The sequence below is a fragment of the Alligator sinensis genome, unplaced genomic scaffold (genome assembly GCF_000455745.1).
Source record: "Alligator sinensis unplaced genomic scaffold, ASM45574v1 scaffold976_1, whole genome shotgun sequence".
NCBI classification, from domain to species: Eukaryota; Metazoa; Chordata; order Crocodylia; family Alligatoridae; genus Alligator; species Alligator sinensis.
The window spans coordinates 172,502-193,333 of record NW_005842117.1 but is presented as its reverse complement, the minus strand read 5'-3'; positions in this window follow the sequence as shown (position 1 = coordinate 193,333).

Here is a 20,832-nt window from a genome sequence, read left to right as displayed (position 1 = left end):
CTTTCCCCCTTTGATCCACATTGGGATTGTCATCCTTTGGGCTTGGAGGATCGTCTTCTTAAGGAACGACCACCCTTCTTCGACTTCCAGCTCCCCTCCCCTCCAGGACCTCACTGCCTCCCTGACTAGTCTCCTTACCTCATTGAAATCCGCCCTTTGAAGTCCAGGGCTGCTACCTTGCTGCAGGCCTTTGACATCCTGCGCTGGATGGCTAATTCCAGTAGGTGATGATCGCTATAGCCCAGGTTGTTGAGAACCCGCAGTCCCCTCACCAGGTCGTCGCCTGTGGCCAGGACCAGGTCCAGCAAGGCATTTCCCCTGGTGGGACTGTGCACCTCCTGGGTTAGATGGAGGTCCTGTAACTCAGCTAGGAACCTACGCAAGCAGTCAGACCTGGCTGACTGCTCCTCCCAGCAGATGTCCGGATAGTTTAGGTCACCCATGATGACCACATCCCTTGACTTAACTGCCTCCGTGAGCTGACCTGAGAATTCCTGGTTCAGCCCTTCCCCGTGGTTGGGTGGTCTGTAGTAGACCCCCACCGTTAAGTCCCCGACCCCCAACCCCCTCGTATGCTGACCCAGAGCACTTCAGTCTGCCCTTCCTCTGACCCAGTGCTGTTTGTTGAGGATGTGTATTGCTTTTTGACATAGAGTGCCACACCCCCACCTCTCCTCCCCATTCTATCCCTCCTATACAGCCCATAGCCCTTGATGTTTACCGCCCAGTCATGTGTTGGATCCCACCAAGTTTCAGTGAACCCCACTATGTCTGGGTTTGTGTTAGCTAGCAGGAGAGCAAGTTCCTCCTGCTTTTTCCCCATGCTACAAGCATTAGTGTAGAGGCATTTAAGGCCTCCTGAAGATATATGCACCGCCCCCCTAATCCCAGGACTATCTGGTCTGGGTCCCTGTCTCTTACCTGGGTGCTCGTTGCCTGTCTTGGCTGGGCTGTTCTTGTGGGTGACTCTTGTTTCAGTGTTCCATGACTCCCTCTGTCCTCATCCTCCCCTTCCCCTGATGAGCCTAGTTTAAAGCCCACTGGAGGAGATCAGCCAACCTGAAAGAGAACACACTCTTCCCTTTGGGGGAGAGGTGACGCCCATCCCACCCAAGCATGTCTCTTGTTCTGAAGTATGTGTTGTTCTAGTTTCTCTCTAGTTTCTATTTAACTGGAGACAAATGTGTTGTGTTTTATGCAATGATGTTCCACATCATCTGTACCCCACTTTTCAAAATCCTTGATCCATCTATTGTAAAAAGAAATGTGGAACCCTGCACGTGGTCACTGTATCAGTACTGTAAGGCATTCTTAGATTGTGATGATTTATCATGCAGTGTCCAGTTGCGGGGTGGGGAATATTTAATAGTATTACCAGTTTTTTGCAAGAGTCTATATTATAAGAAGGATCTTTTTCAGCCTGTCCCCCAACTCTGGCTTCTGGCAGGTGGTCTCAGATGGCTCTCTTCCAATTGGCAATAGCCAGCAATAAGGTTGGCATAGATGTCCTGTGACCATCTGATGGTGTCTCATCAGCTTTGAATAGTGGTGGGATATTCTGCAGGCTCTCAGGACAGTCTTGTTGCTTGGGTCTTGTTGCTTGGGTCCCAAAAATATATATATTTTCTTAGCAAACAATTAGGTTTTCTTTCAATTTTTAGGAAGTAACACTGATTATTTTGAAAGGTTTTTTTTTAACTGCATGTCCACAAGCTTGCTTAATCCTTATTTTTCATGAAGAAAGGAAAGCACTACATCTATACACTGGCTAAATATTGTTTGTTTTTGGTATGCTTTAAAAATCTCCTTGATGCTTTAATTTCTATACAGTAAGACAGAGCTTCATTCATTTAACAAAAGAGAGAAATGATCTCATAAATTCAATGAAAATTACAAAAGTTGATGTTGACATATTTTGAAAAGGATTCCCACAGCATATAAGTGCTGTGTATACATTTCAGACAATGGAGATGAAAGTAAAAGTCATAATATTGAAAGATAATTTATATTATTAGTACAAAAATTAGCAGTTTTCAGTAGTCTTCCTTTCATTTGTCTAATATACAAGAAACTACTTCCTACACTGAATTGTTTAAATACTTAAAATTATTTAAATTACATGAAAACATTAACAAGAAGTGTTCCCATTTTCAACTGCTTCTAGTTATTATAGAATTACAGAAAACTGGGACTGAAAGGGGCCTCAGGTGGTCATCTACTCTACCCTCCTACTCAGGCAGTATCAATCTTGACTGGACAAACTGTTAATTTATGCAATTAAAGGGTGAATCTCTGTAGTATCTCTAGAAATCAACAGAACTGAATCTAGCTTTCCCTTTTATGTGTCATTTTGGTTCCAACAACCTTTGGGTCATGAGGAGTTGTTTTCACTCCCTTAATTTGCATACATGTTTTGAATCCTTATTTATATCTGTGAGTCAGAGCTGTAGTTCTACAGTTTAATAACACAGTTTCCTAGATTATTACATTCAGAACTGTATCTGTATCATTTACAGATGCTAGACATTTCTCTTAATATTTGCTTATAAGAAAATCCAAATACTCTTGTGTAAAAATACACGGAAATCAAAATATCCAGTATGTATGTAATTTTTACACTAAAACATGTTCTGCAAGAATATTTTAAATACCTGCAGTAGCCTAACCTGCTTTTTCTTGCTTAAATAAAAGGTTATATGCACCAACCATTTCATAAAACTTTAACAAGAATCTTATAAGATTCTTATAAGACCAAGGCTTTGGGATCAAATCTGACAGTACAATTGAAAAATAACATTTCAAAGTATTGGAAATACAGTAATATGGAATGTTATTTTCAATGAAAAAAGGATCTGCAGACTCTAAGAGTTAGAGAAAGGTCCCATATTAGGGCTGCTTTTCAATGATCTGGAACAAGGGTATCAAACATATGGCCTGTGGGCTCTGGGGAAGAGAAATGGGGTTGAGGCAGGAACTTTTAGGTCTAAATTATTGCTTGGGAAGAGTATGGCTAGTTTCAAATGTTATCCCTTTCCTCAAGTAAGGTCTATGAATCAAAGCAAAAAGAGAGAAACCAGACTTCCTTATATTTTATGCTGTAAATCTGCATTGTGCTGAAACTATTGTACATGTGAAGAAAAGATTCTATTTTTATATATACAAAGAGGCAATTAGTGATGGATTCAAATACATGCAGCCAGAAAGCTGTTCAATTAACATGAACATCTGTTGATTTTCCTGGTTTGTTATCTTTAAAATGCAACAGTCTTATGTGAACATGGTGAATGGGGACCATAAGACCTTGCAAAAAAATGCCACACCTTATCTCTGTGCGGGCCAGGAGCAATCCGGGCCCTTTTTGTGCTCCGCGCAGGCTGTGGCCAGCAGCCCGGGCACGCTGGGTCCGAGAAAACAGGCAACACGCTAGAATTAGTCACGGACACGTAATGGTTGATTCAAGATTGTTTACTTACACCGAAGATGGTCGCGGTGTAGGCTGGACAGTTTCCCAGGCACAGGTCCGCTTAAATCCTCTTTTGAGGACTCAGACAAAACTCTCACTCACACGGAGTTGTCGAGGCTCCGTGGATCCTTTTATTCACTCACAATTCACTCACACGAAGTTTGCTAGGCTCCGTGGAACTTTTGCGCGCAGGGAAGGGTACGTCGAGGGATCGTTCGGCGACGGGGAGAGGCTAGAGGCTGATCAGACCTCTGTTGCCTGCTTGAAATGCACTGGGTCCAATAGGCTCCACAGCACTTAGAGATCTTCACACAGCGTGAAGTCTCCTCCTCCTGGTGTTCGTGGAGTCCTCCCTTGTGGGGGTTCTCCTCGGAGTTCTCCAACTTGGGCGGAAACCACCCAAGCTTTTTATATGGCTAGCAAGCCAATCACTAGCCACCATGTGTGAATAATTTCACGCAAGCCAATAATGGGGCTCGAATTATAATACAAATGGCGGGAACTCTTTGCAACGAGCATTTCTGTGCTGCAAAGAAGAAATGCACACTGCAAAGAAAGCTACAATTTGGCAGGAAAATAATTCAGTGGTGCCAAAGCGCACACAAAAACAAAAATCACACCTTTGGGTTGTGACAATCTCCTTCATAATGTTGATACCATTGATTTAAATTGCTAGAGTAATGAAAAGGACAGATGTTATTGTAGTAAAGTAAAATGATCATCCAAAAAATTGTTGGTATAGTCTAGGGAATCCTAGAAAAATGTATTTGAACTAAATTTTTAGCCCCTATTTACCTGTAAAAGTAAACAAATTTCTGTCAGTCATTGGTAGTATTTATTCAGATTGGCAGCAAAAGGTAATGGGCCCTCATCCACATTTATCAAATAGAATTTTAACTGCTACTGAATAAATGGGGGTTTTAAGATTATTTATTTCAGAAAGCTTTTCAGGAATTTGTCAGAAGCTGGCAAAATGGTTATGGAAAATAAGTTATGTTTATAAAAAAAACAATCTCTTTGTCACCAAGCCCAGGACTAACTTCATGCAAGCAAGGAAATGCTCTAAAGCTTGTGACATTCTTGAAGAATATCTTTTTGAACTAACAGTGCTGTGCCACCTGGACTTGCAATATAATCTCTGCATCACGGTAGTACCAAATCCTGAGGGCTTCATTCAATAAATAGGAAGATATGGAGGGGTGAGGAACGGTGAAACAAGTTACCTGGGCCAGGGAAGTCCATTTTTCTACCATGTATTGCTGTGTGTTTACAATTGTGTTTTTGTATGTCTATCAAAGCTCTTATATCTTGGCTTATATGAAACCAATAAGAACATTATGTTTATTTTATTGTTTACATGAATTCAGTGGCTGTTCTAAATGTCTCTGAAGTTATTTCATTTCTTTCCTTATCACAAGTTCACCAATGAAATCTTATTACCAGAAAAAGTTTAAAGAAAAAAGAACAGTCATGGGAAAGAACTTAAAAATTTCCAAAACAAGAAACTTCATTAAAAAGAAAAATTTAATAATGCTGGAGTGTCATTTGTTCGTTTGCTAAACCACTTTGTTTTGTTTATTATGTGGACAGTATCAGATTTATGTTTTTAAGGATTCCTTTGCATGTTGTTAAGCACATAAATGATATGACAGATGAACTAATTAGGACATTATGGGTGCATCCAGATAAGCACGCATGTGCCTCTTGCCCCGTCTTAAATCCCTTTGAGGTGGGGCAAGAGGCATGTGCGGGAATGAAAAAATGTTCCCCATACTACGAACTTGCAGCGTAGGGAGAAAATTAGACCACTGGATATCCAGGGGTCTAAAAAAAAACACTCTGCAGAAGAGGGGAGAAGGCAAAGGGGTGTCAGCCAGAGCATGTCTTTTGTTCTCCTGCTGCCTCAGCCCTCGGTGCTGTCCAAGGTAAGTGGGGGGGTGTGGGTGAGTAAGAGGCGGTAAGTGGCGGGGTGTGGGTGAGTGAGGGGCGGCAGGGGGATGGGGGAGGGGGTTGGGGAGTGGCAGGGGGAATGTCCCCGGGGGTGCGGGGGGCCCTGCAGCTCGCTAGTCCAGCTTTGCACCGAAATGGGTCACAGGGCTCCGGGAGGCACACATAGGGCTCGTGCTGTGACCTGCTCCAGTGCAAAGCCAAACTAGCAAGCTACACGGGCCTGGCCCAGGTCCTGCCAGGCAGAAGATAGGCCCCAAGGGCAGCAGGACCCGGCTGGGCCCAGCACGCAGTCCCCGCGTGCTGCGCCGGGTCCTGCCACCATGGGCCAGGCCAGCTGGGTGGCAGAGAGGCCCCAGGACCTAGCTGGGCCCAGCATGCGGTCCCTGCATGCCACGTCGGGTCCTGCTGCCATGGCTCACAGCACCCCACTTCGGCTGCTGCTGCTAAAGGTAAGTTATGGGCCCTGGGTGGGGAGACTGTGGTGCTCCAGGGTACCTGGGACCCTGGGCAGGTGGCTGGGGCCCTGTGGGGAATAGGGGCTGTGGCCCGCCAGGAGGGAGCTAGGGCCCTGTGGGGGGGGGCTTCCATGTGCTCTGTGGGGGGGCTGTACCCTTTGGGAACCAGGGGACCCCCCCTCCTGAGAAGCCCTCCCACAAGGTCCCCCAAACCCACAGTCCCCCCAGCAATCACCCCACACCTACCCACAGACTAACCCACATCCCTCCACACACACACACCCACCTTCCCCCACACCTCTTCCCACCCCCTTCCTGCAAACACCACATCCCCCCATCACACACCCATCATGTGCGAAGAAAACCAAAAGTACACATCAACACATATAGGTCTTAAAAATTTATTTTATCATGATGATAGAGACACTGGTAGGCTTCCACGTTGCTTTAACATTGTAAATATACCAATAAAGCATTACCCAACTGATCGCTCCCTCGCTCTCTCTGTATAGATATTGTGTGTTTGTGTGTGTGTATAGAGTGGTCTTTTGTTTTAATTGTGGAAAAACATGGATTTTGGCGTATTTTTGAAAAATGGATTTGGGATGCTACCACAGCAGTCCAGCTGGCACAAGGCCTAGTGTCCCCAGGTACCAAGTGGCCAGGCCCCAGAAGCTCCTGAGAGCAAATAGCACTGAGCTGCTTGCCAGGGCAGCTTTTTCTTTGGATGGGGCCAGGCCAGGGCAGCTTTTTATACTGCTGGGGTGCTGGTCCTGGGTTCTAGCTCCCCCTGGCTGCAGATCTGAGAGGAGCCAGACAGGGCTATTTTGCCCCAAGTGGCACAATTTGCTCCACAACAAAGTGCACTCTGGGCACGTGCACCGAGGCAAAAAGCCCTGGCTCATACTTGCACTGCTTCTATTTGAGCTGCTGCAAGCGCACGTGCTTGCATGTGTGGACGCACCCCTGTTGAGTAAACAAATTACAACAATTTACATAGCTGGGAATCTGGCTATACATTCTTGTTCCACAATCCTTTTATTCTGGTTGTCTGTTCAATGTATCTGTTGTTTTGTGTTTTGGGAATATAATTTCAAATTATTCAACTGTTCTCATTTGCTAAATTTAATTCTACTTATATTTGATTCTCTTTTAGCTCATGTTATTCTAAATGCAGACTATCTGATATCTTGTTTCAATAGTTAATACATTATAATCTTTTTGAAGGCCACATTCTTTGATGTCAGAAATGTCCAAGGATGATAAAACTCCATTAAATACAGCTGCTTGGCTGCTTAGGGAAATTGTATAAGAAAATGTAAATGCACCACTTTGAAATCCAAACGCTAAGTACTACTTTTACTAGGAAAATAGTGTTGTTGCTGTTGTTTTTAAGCATGTTAGTTATTAGTGTAACAGCTGCAAGGCTCATCTGGCTGCAAGCTGAGTGGGTGAGCCATGCTTAAGAACCCTTCATGAAAAAAGTAGAAAAAGTTTGCAGAGGGTGCAATAGCTTTTCCAGACAAGAGGGTATGCTGTGCACAGTGCATGTTTTTTATTAGAATGTTTGAACTATGACCAAAGCCCCCATTGCAAAATGAGGGCTCTGATTGGCTGCTATTGAGTGGTAAAAAGCTGAGGGCAGGAAAAGAAGAAGAGAGAAGCAGGAGAGGAGCCAACTGTAGCCTGGAGAGAGGGGGCAGAGACTCAGCCCCCCAGCCAGGGGAAATGGGGATGAAACTTGCCCAGGGAGCAGACATCATCTTGTGTCATGCCAGGAGAAGCTGATTCCCCACCAGGTTTGAAGCTGTGCAACCAGAGATGTGGGTGCCAGGGAAACAGTGGGGAAGGGTTGGTGAGCAAAGCTGGTAAGTTTGCTGAGCCTTTGAAGGCTTGAGCTGCAGAGTCAGAGACATGCAGAGGGAAGCTTCTGTCTGATCTGGGAAGGGGGAGACAGCTCGAAGAGGGAGTGGGCTGAGAAGACACAACCCTGCATGGGTGTGGGGGAACACTTAATCCTATAGTGTTTGCAGAATGTGTATTTCCAGAAGGAAACAAAGGGGAGTCTATTGCCTGCAGCAACTGTCTGGAGACTTGTAGTGCCAGGAAGGATCAAAGGAGTCCATTTTCCCCAGAGCAGCAGAAGCCTTGCCTCTGTCATCTAGTGGCTGATCATAGTTATAGCTGTGTTGCCATTTATTGTATGGGAGGTAGATTGTGATCAAAGGGAAATCAATTGGGTTATGGGGTGGGGGGATTGTTTAAATGGCTATAACCAGGTGCATGTAATTATTGAGGTTGTTTAACACAAGCAGGACCACCCAGTGTGTTGGAATTATCCCCCTAATTTTGCAGTTGTAAATTTGATCCAAATTGTTAGTTTTATTATTAACTATTTTTATTATATTTTTTTCCTTTTCTTTCTTCCTTTCTTTTCTGTATACAGATTGGTTGTATATATTAAAGAAACAAGGTGTTCATTTGTTTCAGAGTGAATTCCTTGGCTGTGAGGGTGAGATACACACCTCTTAATGGGACACCTCAGTCAGCAGATCTAATGATACCTAAAACAATAGACTCCTAATGGGTATCCTTGAACAAGTTAGTGGCAGTTTTAATACAGATTGGCTGATCTAGGTAAGTGCTCCAAGGAAGCTTAATTGTTTGGCATCCCCAACTTAAAAAATGGAATAAATTTTCCTACTGCAATTTGTACCTACCTGAAAATCCAGTACCCATAAAAAGATGAGAAATATGTGATGAAATTAAATCAGAGAAAAAGCAAGTGTAGTCATGTAATAGTTCCTCCCTTCCCACAGAATAAAGTACCTGGGGCTTTATTTAAGGCCTGTTGAATACAATGGGCCTTAAGTCAATGCTATGAACTGCAAATGGACAGGGGATGTGGCAATATAGTATTTGATTTTGCCAGATAGATTATATATTTGGTATATGATAGCTCATGTAAAAGGTATGAAAGTAATCCTGGAGTTGATAATATTTATGCTTCTAAACATCAACATTCATGCAAATGTGCTATTATTCTGAATTCCAAGACTCACTTTATATGTAATGGCCATGGGGGTGCATTAATAATAGCTCAGTGCAACAGACATACTAACTGCCATATTTTTAACTCAGTATGATTCTCCTTCAAATAGCTAGTAATCTAATGGCCATTGCTTTGATTGTATCTAGTTTCAGAACCCTATAATATCTATACTTTCATGTTTATTCCATGCTTGAAATTATTGATATTTCTTTAGTGAACAATACTAAGGCCAGGTATAGACATTACACAGTATAAGTGACCAAAAACCAGTCTACACCCATAACAGAAGTTTGATGCACATAGATGAGTTTAAATTTTTTAAAATTAGATTAGACTGGTACATTGAACTTCTATACCAAATCCCCTATTGATTCATTTTAGGTTGCTGTCTGCTGGCATCCCAGGTGCCTTTGCAGCTCCCTACTAGCCCCTTCTTACAGGGAGATGTGCTAGCACTCACCCTGCACTCAGCTACTCTGGCTGAATGCCAAGCAGGCCCACCCCTGGGCTGTCATAGAGCCAAGCTATCACAAACTCTTTCCCCAGCCCCACCTCCTGCCTTCAGCCAGCTGTGAATGGGAAATAGAGATAACTGATTCATAATTAATTAATTCCAACACTTACATTCATTTCTATGTTGTGTGATGTGTTCGTATATTAGAAAGTAGAAAGTGATAAGTATTCGTCTGAGTATTTGTGGACAAACTACATTTACATTTTACTGGAAGAATGTCTTGAAACATGCTCAGTTACCGCTGGGAGGAAGGATGGTTTTTGGTGGCTGCTGTGTGACCCCAGCTCACACCAGGTGGCAGGGATTGGGGGGGGCTCCACTAAATGAAGGATCAGGTCCCTTAGAGCTGTAGCACCAGCAACAGCCCGTGGCAGGATGCCCCCAGCAGCCCAGAAGACTTGTGCCAGACAGTGGGGACAGGGGGGCGGGGTTCTACTGGGGGAAGAATCAGGCCCCTCTCTCATAGCTCAGAACCCATGGCAGTCAGCAGCAGGATGCACTTGGCAGCCTGGGAGGCTAATGCTGGGCAGTGGGGAAAGGAGCTCTCCCTAGCCTCCAACCACTGCCTGCCAGTTGCCAAAGCTCTGAGTGGCCTTATATTTCCCTCAGTGGAGCTCCCCTGTCCCCATCTGGACATAAGCTTCCCAGGCTGCTGGGCACATCCTGCCAATGGCTGCTATTGGTGCCAAGCTCCAAAGCATCCAGTCTTTCCTTCTATGGAGTACCTGGTCCACCGCTCATTGGCTGCTGGGAATGGCCCCAACCCTCTGCTGCCACCGTAGGTCCTCCCCCACGCCTAGCTGAGCAGCCCAGATGGTGGTAGCAGTAGAGAGGGATGTGTCATGGTGATCCACTCTGGGGCTCTCTTGGAAGCCTAGGGCTGGATACAGGAGAGGGTCCAAGGTGACAGCAGGAGGTTGGGGTAATGCTCACCTATGCCCAGCAGAAAATGAAGGGTGCCTGGGTGCTTAGCCATGCTCAGCAGTCTCTGGTAGCTGGGGGAGCCTGCAGGGCCTGTTGGGACGCATGCAGGAGTGCTCCCAACCTGCTGGCCTTAGCCAGTGTAGGCAGCTTATGTACCCAACCCCCTTCCTCCACACACACACGCTGAAGGGGGAAGGTGTGTTCTGTTTTATCCTGATCTAACCTATGCCACTTACAGAAAGCTACATAGGTGTGACCAATTCCTCCTTAGGATTTTTGAATGTCTGTACCTACCCTTAGTTTTTAGACTATTTACAGAGAATTTATTGTCAAAAAGTAAAGTTCAGGAAACTTTTTTTATATCTGCCTACATTCAATGAAAACAACTGAATGAAAGTCTAGTAGAAAAAGTATTTTATTTAAGTGTAGAGTGCTGATCATCAAAAAGGGATCATATTGTTTATGAACCAACCTGTTTTTTGTAACTATTGTTGGGATAAAGCTGACTTACCAAGAATTAAAGAAATGATTGTTATATATTTTAAATAATAGCTTATCTTATGAATTAGATCCATTAAACACCTCATGCTACAAGCAATTTGAGACATATCAACATACACTGTAATAGAGTAAGCACCAAGATAAAAAAATCAGGGGACACGAAGAATATCAATTTAACTAATATATATGTTTGCTTTTATTTGTTCAGTATAAACTGAGTGGGAAATGATAATTTCTAGGACCTGAATGACAAGAAAAACATTATATCTGTGGTACATAATCAGGAAGAGTATCACACTAACTGGATGCATGGCTCAGAGGCGAGAGCCCAGCTGCAGGGGGTTAATAAATAATATGCTGTCTGCTCAGCAGCAGTGGGCCAGCTGACAGGGATGATTGCCTGGCCCAGAGAAAGTTAAAAGTTCCCAGAGAGGTGAGCAAAGCAGAAACAGGGAAGGTTGTAGTGTTGAGAAGGCAGCACAGAGACAGGTTTGCATTATCCAGGTCCAAGGAAGGACTGCAGGCTTTGAGTTAACCCTTTTGTTGTTTGTATATTGTTTGTTTAGTATTGATGGTGTTTCCTGGGGTGACAAGTTTGCCCCAGGGAAAATAAAAGTGGAAGTGACAACCTGTTGCACACATTCACTTCACAACTGTATGTGAGTTATAAATGATATGTCCTCTGGCTACAAAAGACTCCACTCTAAAATGTTGTCACAGCTTACAAGTATGTAAAACTGATTCACTTTGGTTCACTTTTGGATTGATTGTCAGCTCCTACTATTTATTATTATCATAGTATTATTTTCTTTCTTTGCCTGGAAGCTAAATCTTCCACCAAGGTACTGGGAAGAACAGCATAGTGTCAGATGAAACTTGTCTGAGATACAGAGAGATGTTATACAAGAAGCTGCCTCTGCAATGTGCTCATGTATAATTTCTTAGCTTTTTCTTTTGGACCTTATCCTACTCTACAGGCTATTCCTATTGCTAGTGGGTAAGACTTCCAAAAGTATGTAGGCGACTTCAGAGCACAATTTCCATCAATTTTCAATGGAACTATGCTCCTGAATCATGTAGAATTTTTATACCTCTATTCGTTAACATCAGTGAAAAAGTACATTCAAAACATTGACGATGTGAACAGAAAGTATAATAATTTTTTATGTTCTCAAAATATAAAATATCTGGAATTCCATTTTATATTTGAATGCAAATTATTCCTGTGACTTGAAAACTGCCTTAGTTGGTTACTTTAGAAACAATTTGCTTGGTTGACATATGATTTTTAAAAGATATCATCAGAAATACTCCCACTCTTATTCTGTAGAAGAGAATAGGCTTTCTGTGTAGTTTCACCTATAAAAGAATTAAGTCATTCAACTAAAATTAAAGTATAACTTAATCACATTCCAAAAAAGCCAAAACATTCCAATAATGTAAAAGCAACAAAGTTAATTTAAAATAGGTTAGAAAAACTGGCCACAGAAAACTATATACTTGATCATGAGGTTAAAATTCACTGATTAATTCAATACCTCCACTTTCTCTTTGTTACCTATATTCTATTCTGTTGAAAATACAATGCAGTCAATTTTTTATTCTATTGTTTGAAGTCACAAAATGGGATTCATATGCACACATATGTTGACCTTGATTAATTAAGTGGTAAAACAAAACATTATACACCCCCAGAAAATTGAAATTCAGTTGTTTTCCTCTACTAATGGGTTTGTTCTCTCCATAACTAAGAATTTCTAAAGATTCTGAATATATATTTAGTGTAAATTAATGGTGAACTGATTTAATTAAATAATACAGCAATTTAAACATTTTATAAATCATTTCTTTTTCTTCTTCTTGTTAAGCAGCATCAATTAGTTAACCTCATCAGCTGTATCACTGTGTAATTATAGTATATTATGGAGGTTCCCATCTCCTCAGCAAGTTGTTTGGGTTAGCAAGTAATCTGCCATGTGCCCCTCAAATAATCACCCTTTTACGTTTCTTTTTCTATATTGAACTACTGGATTCCTTTTAACACCATTTTTTTATACGTTCATCCTATCAGCATGCCAGTTTCCACTAGGATTGAAAAATAAATCCAAACTTAATGATTGCACAGAACCCATGCTACTCTTTTTCACTGTCTAGCTATTAAATAAATCATTAAAGGGCCAAGAAACTGTAGAAACAATCTCTGAAGTACTTATAATGAGTCCTGATGATAGTTGAAATGCCTATGCTTTTTCCCAAATGATGAGGTTAGGAATGAAGGAATCAAGAAATGCTATACTTTGGGTGCTTCTACACATGCATATTAATGCGAAGCAATAAATTCCAGAGCTTATTGCTCTGGAGTTTATTGCTCCAGGCACACTGTTTGCACATGCGCCTAGGACTGCAGCACATTGAGCTGGGTCAGAGCAGCCCCGTCTGGCAGGGGGCCCCAGGAGTCAACCTGTCGGCCTGGGGCTGCTCCCCCCTGCTCAGTGTGCTGCAGTGGGGCTGGCTGGGGCATAAGGGTGCTTCAGCATGGGGCTAGCCAGCAGGCAGCCCTCACACTGAAGCACCGTCATGCTCCAGCCAGCTGGGGCAGCATCTACGTATGCATTGCTGCTGAGTTTTTTACTCCACAGCAGGACGGTACTTATATTTACAAGTACTATCCCACAGCAGAGTAAATTAGTTTACTCCAGCCTAACAGCAGTACATGTGTAGATGTGTGATGTTTACTGCACAGCTAATTAGTCTACTGCTCAGTAAAAGTTTCAGGTAGATACAGCCTTTAAGAGGAAAACTATGCCCATGTCCTCCAAAAGTAAAAAATAGGGTGCAATAAAAAAGAATCAAAACTTGAAATCAAATGAAAATGTACTTTAGTCAGAATTGTGTGTACATGCATTTATGTGTGTGCATTACAAATGTGTAGACGTCTAAAACTCATTTACATTTGATTATATAGTATCACTGTCTTTTTCAGACTCTAAGCTCCTTGCAACTGGCAACTTATCTTCATATTTGTTTGTACTGTGCTTGCCACAATGTAGACCCAACCTTTCTGATCTCTCCTCTACTAAGCATTGCACAACACCCATCACAATGAAAAACTTGGATCCTGTTTTTATGATCTTCCCTTACAGAATAGGCCAGTGGTTTTCAAACTTCCAAAAGACATGGAACCCTTTCATATCACTTCTTCTGCCATGGAACCCCTACCCCTATTCTGAAGATTGACACAGAGTCAGGCAGCCTGACCTGGCAATGGTGGCTCAGTGCCTCCCAGCCTGCTCCACTATTACCCCCAATCTCTTTGTGGAACCCCTGATAACCTAGCACAGAGTCCCAGGGTTCCATGGAAGCAGTTTGAAAACCACTGGGAAGCAAAATAGGAATAATCAATAATAGGAATAATAAGGCTATTTGGAAAAAATCCTTTTATTAAAAACTATATTTTTTTTGGTTTTGTGGCAATTCAGAATGAAAATAAAGTTGGAAACTTAAAAGGTGTGAAACTGAATTGCCATCCTCCAGCTGGCTCTCAAAATGAATTTCTTAGTGGCTTAGGAGATTTTAGGTGAAGAGCCCTATTCTCTCTAGAGATATAGAAAAGTGCATGCAGACAAACCATAGATGCTTTCAGAGTAAAGCCAGCCAGAAATGTTAGATCATCAAGTCCAAAATATTTTGCACATCTCAGGTTCAACAGGCTTCCATCAAAACGCAAGCAGAGTTCAGAGGGAAATCTGCCTGCAGTGCTGATATGTTCACCTTGGGCACGCAAGCTACAATTTGTGGGTCTCCAGCCCCAGATAAGCCTGCAGGGTGTCTGACACTAGGGCACAAACTACAGTAGTGTCAGCGAATGAAAGGAGCAAGACAGTGGACTGAAATTTTTAATTGCCAAAACATTTTGGCTGAAAAATAAAATTTACTTGAAACTGAAAATTATGTCACTTTCAAAAAAAATTGCAAGGAAAAAATTAAATGACTAAAAATAAGGAGTACTTTATTTGGTCTTGGCTGTACTGTTTCCTTTGGTTCTAACTTAATGAAAAACTTAAAATAAGGAACCCAAAGTTTTTCATTTCATTCTTCATTTTCCTGTATTCTGTTTCCTATTGCTCTGTATGGCTTTAAATTGACTGTCTGCGTGTTGTTGCTCATTGACTCACATGTCTCTCCTCCTTCTTGGTGGAAGGTTTATTTATGTTTGCTGGTTGCTATGCCTTCAAGCAGAGAGAGTACACTGCCTTGGATAGAGCACAAGTGCCATGTTAGGAAAGGATGCCCCCTTCAGGTGCTCCCTGCTCACTCGTTGCTTTCTTATTATCCATCTATCCTCAACCCCCTTCATGGATTTCACATTTCTTGTGAGAGAGAAAGAACCTAATTTCACATTCTCTCAGTTCTTAATAACTTAGGGCAAAATCAAATCAAAACAGATATTTAGGCATTTCCTCTTGTGATTTCAAAAAGGTCAAAGTGTTCTGTTTCAACATCTTTTAGCACAAACATCAAATAGCAATATCTATAAGATTTTAAAAAGGGATTTTTGTTTAACTTCTGTTCCATTAAAACATAATATTTTGACTGTGCCTCTCAAATAAGCACCAAAAAAAAAAAAATTGGATTTCTAAAAGTTTTCATGAAATGGAAATTCTGTTTTTCCACCAGCTCTAGTGAGCAGCCAACGGCAAAACACTGAAGGCCAGAACCACAGGCACAACTGACACGTAGAAACAGATCCCATATGGCTTGTCAAGACACTGACACAAATGGCCTATCATTGGGTTTACTTGGTACACCCTGCAATCATTGGGCACTTTTACATTTGGTCTAGGGGCAGGAGGAGGGCACTTTAATTAAAGCAGCTCTGACAGCCACTCTAATTAAAATGCTGCAGGTGCTTGAACTAAAGTTCATTCAATGAGCTTTAGTTCAAACGCTCCTGCCACCATTTTGAAGCACAGGGACACTAATAGATAAGACACAGAGGCTGGCTGGAGTGCAGTAATTACCATACTCCACCAGACTCGATTAATTGAGTCTGCTCCAATGTGCTGTGATTACAGTGTGTCAGAGCAGCCCTGCAGCACATGTACAGGCACCCACTGGTAAGACTGAAAGACACAGCATAGTGAACCTTAGTTCCTCAGAAGCTTCAGGTATTCCAGAAAAAATTAATTCAAAGTATGGGTCCTTTATTATTATTGCATGTCCTCCAAAAGTAAGCAAGAGGATGCAGAGAACAAAGAAATTATAATTACAATAATGATTTATATTGCATTAGTTTATAAAGACCTCTGTCAGAATCAGTGTTATACAGAGCTAGAATCACACAAACACAGATGAAAAGACTGCCCTACCCAACAGAGCTAACAAGCTAAACTACCCTCTGCCTATCATGTATACTCATAGATAAGACAAAACACAGCTTTCATTTTCATGACTGTGCCCACATTTGCATGACCACACCCCTTTTAGGAATGCGCATATGTCTTTGTGCAAATTGCAGCTTGTCTATATGGCACCTGGGAGATAAGCATACAAATATGGAATTTAGATGTGGGGAAAATGAATGATGGCTGTGACTCATCCATGCCAAGCAGTCAGTCTGTTTTTTATTGAGCAAATTGGTACATCTAAATGTTCTTTCATTTTTATACCTGTTCTCTCCTTCACACACACACATGAGTGCGTGCATACACTTCCTCTCTCTATGAGTAATTTCCTGACCAGAAGTACCATCACAAAAACAAACATGACTAGTTCAGCAGTAAGTATAAAACATTCCACCAACTAAGCACAGCAAACACTGGTATAATAGGTAAAGTATACTACTGTTAATCCATTTGGAACAGACCAACACATACTAAGAGTAGCCTTGCTTAGTAGGGAAGGAAAACCAAAGAATAATTAAGAAGCAACATGGGGTTTTTGTTTAGTTTTGTTCACATATTTACTGTATAAGCCTTCATTTTACTTTAATTAAGTTTTCCCTTGAGCCCTGAACCTGGAACATTGTGGATTTTTTTCCACTGTAATACAGGATATGTTTGCCAGGCAAATATTTACAAATTCACAAAGCTATAATCAACTGGTCATACAATGAAAGGATTATAGGATTTACAGTGACTGCAAAGTGTATAGTGATAGAAGTTATAATTTAGGGATGGTCCCTAACAGGAGACCATTGGGAATTGGGAGATGGTCCCTCAGTTAGGCAGCTGCTAGCTAGCAGCTTAGTCAGTGAGAGATACCAAGGGGCAGAAGAGGTTGCCTACTGATCCACAGTCAAGTTCACTGTTTAGTTCTTTGCAATGTATGCCTGTGTTTATGGAACCTGGTGATAACTACAAATTGCATGAATTTATTTCTGAACTCCATATACAAGTTAGGCATCAAATTAATAGGGCCCACATCTCATGTATACATGACACTACTCAGGTAGTGTTGAAGGGATTTAAAATGAGAGCAAACGTAATTTATGCTCAATTTAAAGACACAGCCAGCTTTAGGGGCAGGCAACATGGGTGAACACACAGGGCACCATGGTCAGGGGGGCACCACACATGAATACACACACACAGGCATGCATATGAGCAGCCTACACTCACAGCAGTGCTCTCCCCTTCTCTGGCCCCACCCCAGCCAGTCTCTGCCCCAGAAAGGAGGACCAGTGCCCAGACCAGCCTACACCCTGGCTCCAGTCACTGCTCAGGAGGACCCAGGCCTGGGACATGCAAACACGGTGGCACCTGCTGCAGTCCACCCACCTTGCTCCTGCACAGCTGCACCAGGAGGCCTGCCTGGCAGACAATGCCTCTCTACCTCCCTTTCAGACTCTGCCTTGCACCCCTGCCTGCCTCTGCCTCAGCCTCTGCCTCCACCTTTGCCTGCAGCAGCGCTGCTGACTTGGGGGAGTGAAGGTGGGCGCCAAAATACAAATTCGCCCAGGGCACCATTTTCCTAAGGCCAGCTCTGTTTAAGGACCTCTTTCCCAGCTAGAATGCTGCAAAATCAAAGCAACTTAAGCAACACCAGTGTTTACTTAAGGTATATCTATGCTCTGGAGAGCAAATAAGGTTACCTTCTGTATCACAGAAATAATGTATTTGCAAATCCGTCATAAATGTGGATGAAGGTTGTACCACGCTGACATGCATGGTATCATTTCTACACTTAGCTTTCACTGTAATTTTCCTAAAAATTAATGATCACTGGGTCCTTATTTATGAGAGGCATATTTCTAGTGATAGGAACAACTGAAGTGACCAGAAAATATCCAATCTGCAGAAGCAGTTGTGGCTCTGAAAGCTCACAAAGTAATTCACAGTTTAAAAGGGGGTATTTTTGCCTGTATATTATATATGTCAAGCATTTTAATAAAAAAACTACACAATCACATAACTATGCTGATTAACATTTCCATAACATTTTACATTTTTCAAGCATAATACAAATATTAGCCCATTATTAAGACATGGAAACTCAATTTTGCCAGGGTCATAGACTGAATCAGTGCTGATTCAGAATTAGAAGTGAGATTTCTTCTCTCTCTGTCCTGTGCACAGTCTATCATTCTATATTGCTCCTCCAAATATAATTACCATATTTAAGAGAATCTGTCTAAAAATGGCCAACCTGATCTAAGTTAGTCTAACTCAGAGGTAGGCTTAATTTAGATCAGGTTGGCTAGTTTTAGACTGATCTAACCTTCCAGGAACTTATGTACAGTTTACACTTAGATGGACTTAACTACAGATCTAAGTGTAAGGTCCAAATCTGAGTGAACTAAGTTAGATCAAGTGGCCATTTTTAACTCTAACATCTCCCTAACCCCCACCCCAAATGTCTGTACACACTCCATTACTATTAACTGCAAGAAAACCAGAACCACCTATAGCAATCAAGAAGTTCCACTTTGTTCAGCTTAGTATATGTTTGTGATTGCTAAATTTGTGTAATATTTAGGGTACCTAGGGTGAAAGGACAAATGTGATCTCATCCCTTCAGAATAAATTTGTTGTTCTATTCCACCATTTTAAATACAATTTTCATTTAACATTAACAATAGAGGCTGCCTGCTTCTGTGTTTTCCTCATAAGTAAGCACAAGTAGAAGGACATTCAGCACACTGTGGGCTCAGATGGGTTTTATAGACACTCATTCACATCTGAGGCAGCATAAAACTACTAATAGTTATTTATTATTTTTGCTATTCATCCTTCCGTTCTATTATAGTCCTACCTGAATGCTAGACTGGACTCCATTGTGTTAGGCACTATACAAACATAAGGAATGAAGTCTCTGCCCTGAAAAGCTCACAAGGTGAAAGTTAAGAAGAAATGGATCAATGATACAAACAAGCTGACTGGGGTGGGTTAGAAAGATATGTAGCAGAAGAAAATGTTTAATAGAAGATGAGAAATTCTAAACCAATTAACACTGATCGTGGCCTTCCACCTGCCTAGTTACCGGAAAACATTCGGATAAACCAATCTTCCTTTCACTTCATTCTAGTTAGTAAAATCCTTTGGTTTAAAAGATGAACATGAACGTCTGTACGTTAAGCATCTTTTGTTCTAAATATTAACCCCCAAATGTAGAGCCAAAATTTGATATAGAATGAGAACTAAAAAAGGCTTCATATACCCTCATGACTTTGCAATGAAAGTGGTTGCAATAGCATGCTACAAGTTCAATAACCATGTACATTCCCAATCTTTCAGCCTTGACTCACCTGAGTAGCCCCACTAAGAACAGCAGGACTCCTTGCAGGAAACATCAATAAATGGAAAAAAAATGTTCATATCTGGAAAAGAAATGCAGGAGTATGCAAACTTAACAAGAATTTTTAAAAGATGTTTTTTTTCCAGCTGGCTTCCTGAGAAGAGAAAGAATTCGTATTTTCAAATGTAGCCTGAGTAAACAGAACAGCTATATATAACAGAGTTAAATACATATATCAAGGCTATTGTTTCTCTCCCTTTCCTTTTATCCATCTTTTCCAAAGTGTTATTACTAGTTGGGCACATTTTTTATATTGTAATTGTAGCTCATGGGATTATGCTGTCTTGTAGGATTTTGATACAATTTGCAAAAGATATCAAGCCAAGGGGGAAAATGCTGTGCATTGCTTTGAGTCTGAGGACTTATTTACACTGGGAAATGAGTAGCATTTTAAGATGTGTTCACTCACACATTTTAATTAACACATTTTAAAGTGTCATTTAGCATCTAGAGTACACAGTGGTATTGATATTTGAAAGCATGTTAGTCGGTCTTGGTTAACTTTGAATCCTTACCTACCTAATTTTCCTGGTAGGTATCTATGCTAATACTCTGGACACATCTACACATGTCTGTATGGTGCCTTTGTTACTGCGCCATCATTTAGTACTTCCTTCTGGTACAGTAACAGCCCATATTGTCTCATGCATGCCACGCGCAGCTATTTGTAGTTGGTATGTCGCCATAGCAACACGCCATTACAAGTGAGAGTGTTGCTACGGTGACATAGCTGCAGCATCACAGTCTGCAACTGCCGATGCTACATCGCCATAGTGTGTTGCTATGGTGACATAGTGTCACATGTAGACACGCCTTGTGTTTACCTGATGTTTTCTGCTATTATTTTACCCTAAAGTCAATGCGGCTAACATCAACTAATCATGTTTTCACTCATGACCATTTTATTAGCTATCACAGCCCTAAAAATGTACAATTTTTCATTTTCAGTATAAATTGATTTGATTTTGCTTTTAGCTTTTGAGTTAATCGCCCTTTTTTCCAAGTTTTGACTTTTATTTATTCTGGTGTTTAAAAATTCCATTCTGTGCATATCCTACAGTTGATTGCTCTGTACTACCTCTTGAATAATGTATTAGTATAGGTTCCATGATATATTTTTAATTCCTATTGGTCATTCAAGTGAGCACATCTGGCAAATTTAGCCCCATCATAGTCT